The following is a 3,699-nucleotide window of genomic DNA, read 5'->3' as shown; positions in this document are numbered from 1 at the left end:
ACAGATGCTTGCAATGGAAATGCTCCGTGCTAACACACAGTACCAGGTGCCCAGCTGCCATTTCTTTACACAAAAGCTGTCCCTGCCTTGCCATGTGAGTGCTGTTTCCCTGAATGCTGTCAGTGGCAGTGTGCAATCTCAGACACGGACCTTGCTGACCCATGTGATGAACCTGGTGGTGCAACACTTCCTAAACAATTACCCAGGTTTATATCCACTACTGGAAAAGGCCAGTAAACCGTTTTCACACTTTCGGCGTTCACATCCAGCAGCCTTTTGTCTGGCAGATGTGCAGCAACAGTTCAGGCTACCATCCAACCGTCTCATCTGTGACGTGCCTATTCAGTGGAATTCCACATTGCACATGTGGCAGAGGCTAAGCCAGCTTTTGAGAGCCCTCAAAGAGTACCAGATGGTGTTTGCCGTTAGCAGACGTTGGATGGAGGTCGGTCATTTGACACCTATGGAGTGTCTGCAAATCAAATACGTATGTGCCGGAATGATGCACTGATCACTATGACGATCCCTGCTGTTTGCCTACTGGAACAGGGCCTCAGGGACAATGACCTGTATGGTAGCCTTCTGTGATTTTGGAATTGATGTCCTTTTTCTGTGATTCGCTTGTAATATAGGTGTAGGCGGCTCACTAGATAACGAGGACCCTTGACGTTGGTTGTGAGCTTGCGCATTCTGGTGAAAAAAATAACCAATACCTTTTGCATGTCGCAGTATGGCTTTAAATTGCCGGGAGCCCAGGGTGTCAGTACTAGCATGGTTTCCTTGTGAGACGCAGGATAGTCCTCTGGATTGTATCGTATAGGGTAATTGATGGGCTGTAGGTCTGCATGGTGCATAACACATTAGTGGTACCGGAACCCTTTCTATGCCTTATCAATGTGCAAGTAGAATATAAAGCAGCCAATCCCCCCCCCCCCCCCTCCCAATCAATACATATTTTGCACCTGTACAAGTTCCACCAAAGAGTATTTTTCTTGCCATCATGCTGTTAAGAAGTGGTAATTATACCTGCCCTTGTATTTCTGTATCAGTATACCGTAAGTATGGGTACTAGCAATGCTTTTTAAATTGATTTGTCCTCCTTGCTGCAATGTGTAGGAGGTCTGGCTGATTTAGGGTCCCCTAGACGAATGTGATATAATTATAGACTCCTTAGCCCCTTAAGGACCAAGTGCGATAAATTTACGGTGCTTGGTCCTGGGCTTTAATCCCAGCCGATAGCAAAAAATATATATATATTGCGGGATTAAAGACTCTGCTCCTGCAATGAAGCAGGAGCAGGTTGGGTCAGGGCAGGTCTTCAGCTGTCAGACACCGCCTAGGACCCAGAGGAGAAAGTAGAAGTGTTTAACCGCTTCTGATTTTTTCTTCCCAGGCTATATAGCGCTCATTGAGCGCTATATACTAAAGAGTGAAAGTATTACTTCCACTGTGCGATCCGGGATCACATGACCGCCAGGTGTTCCCTGTTACAGCAGAGCTGCAGGGTCCTAGCAGACCCTGATCAGCTACAGATGGCCCAGCTGCAGTCAAAAAGTATAAAATAAAAAAATGAAAGACAATGTGAATGACCCCCAGAGGTCTTATATGACATAATGGGAGACATAAATGGTAAAAAAAAAAAAAAGTTTCAAAAAAGTTACAGAATAAGATAAAAACATACACATAAAGAAGAAAATAACGCACCACCAACACCAAAGAAAGCAGTCGCCATATGCGCCGTGTAATCCAAAAACTATACAAATTATATGTCAAAACAGCCAAAACAAAATGAAGAACCAATTTCTGTACTCTATTTTAGCTTAAATACACTATTTTGTATAAATAAAATATAAATATATTAGCTAAAATATAAAAGCTTAAAAAAAACATTTATAAAAGATATATATTTATATATACACACATACAGTATATATGTATATATTTTAAAAAATAGCCGCTATAAACAATGGGGGGGGGGGGGGGAGGGGGTAAGCAGCAAAAATGATTTTGGTAGCTGAGGAAAGAAAAGAATTGGGCAGTAAAACCGCCACATGGGTAAAATCCCTAAAACGTTTAGAACCAAAACACCCTAATCCTTAAGGGGTTAAAGGAGAACCTAAATATCCCAGAGTTGGTCCAGGTTACAAAATACACGCATTTCTTTTCTCCAAGAACAGAATCACTGTTGCCATGGACTGTGTCTGGAATTGGTGATCAACCCTATAGAAAAAAAACAAAAAAAAAAAAAACACACAGCAAACCTAGAAAAATTAAATTTTCACAAATGACAATAGTGTTTTATTTATTAGTTGGTTATTAACTGTTGTAAGTGGTGGCCTCCGGATGTGTATTTGTTGAACACCTTGTACCAAAAGACATGGCAAAGCTGCTAGGTGCCATCACACAGTTGTTGTTGGCTGCTTAGTTGTTCACGGCCCTCGGTGACCCTAAAGGCGAGTTCCCTCCAGGTTTTTGGGTTTTGCACTGCTTCTTTCAGTTATGTGATACGCGAGTCTGGGCCCGGTGAGTCTGAGTCCGGTCATCTTGCCCTCCAGTGATATATCAGGCCTTATACGATTCAGAACTTCTCTTTGTTACTCTCGCCGTCCAGGACATACGCAGCAGCTTTTGCCAGCGCCACAGCTCCAATGCATCAATCCTCCTTCTATCAGCTTTTTTCGCAGTCCAGCTTTCACATCCATACATGGCTTTGGGGAAAACAGGGGTTTGCACGATCCTGCGTTTAGTTGCTTTGCTGATATCCCTACTTTTCCAGATTTTGTTCATGTTTAGCATTGCACTTCGCCCCAATGCTATCATACGTTTTATCTCTAGCATAGATTCTCCAGCCTGGTCAATATTTGAGCCAAGGAAGATGAAGTCTTGCACGGATTCTATGACCTCATTGTCGATTTTGATTTGAATTTGGCCATTTTTTTGTTTATTCCCCCTATTTACCCCAATTTCCAATTTGTCAAGGACCATTTTCCGCATATAGGTTAAACAAGAAGGGTGAAAGGATGCAGCCGTGTCGGACGCCTTTGCCGATCCCAAACCAATCTGTGTCCCCATGCTGTGTTCTCACACTGGCTTCTTGATCGGCATAAAGTGATTTTGTCAGCTTGACTAGATGTGACGATACGCCCAGCTCTTGTAGGGCCTGCCATAGCTTGTCATGGTCGATGCAGTCAAAGTAGATATTCTTTTGGAATTCTCGAGCTTTTTCCATGGTTCATCGCAGGTTTACAATATGGTGGCGGATGCTGCGTCCTCGTTGGAATCCTGTCTGCGCATCAACTACTGATCTCAGTCTTTCCTGTATAATTTTGAGAAGGCTCTTGCTTGCATGCGTAATGAGGGCTATTCTTCGGTAGTTGGAGCAATTCTGGGAGTCGCCCTTCTTTGGTTGAGGGATGAAGACAGATCTTTTCCACTCCTGTGGCCATTGTGTGGATGCCCATACTGCCAGGCAAAGCACTGATGGTTTTCACTGGTACTGCCAGCAATAGCTCCGCCTGTATATTATCTATACCTGGCGCTTTACTTTTGGCCAGTTCTAACTCCATAATGGAGGCTCCAAGTCTATAGGCTCCACATCACCCAATGGTCAATGTATGTGATTGCAGGCATATAGTTCCTCTGAGTATTCCCTCCACCTATCCTTGATATTCTGTTGTTCATTTAGTTCCTTCCCATTTT

This window comes from Eleutherodactylus coqui, chromosome 13, assembly GCF_035609145.1.
Source record: "Eleutherodactylus coqui strain aEleCoq1 chromosome 13, aEleCoq1.hap1, whole genome shotgun sequence".
Taxonomy (NCBI): Eukaryota; Metazoa; Chordata; class Amphibia; order Anura; family Eleutherodactylidae; genus Eleutherodactylus; species Eleutherodactylus coqui.
The sequence above is the reverse complement of the archived record's forward strand: the minus strand, read 5'-3'. Positions refer to the sequence as shown.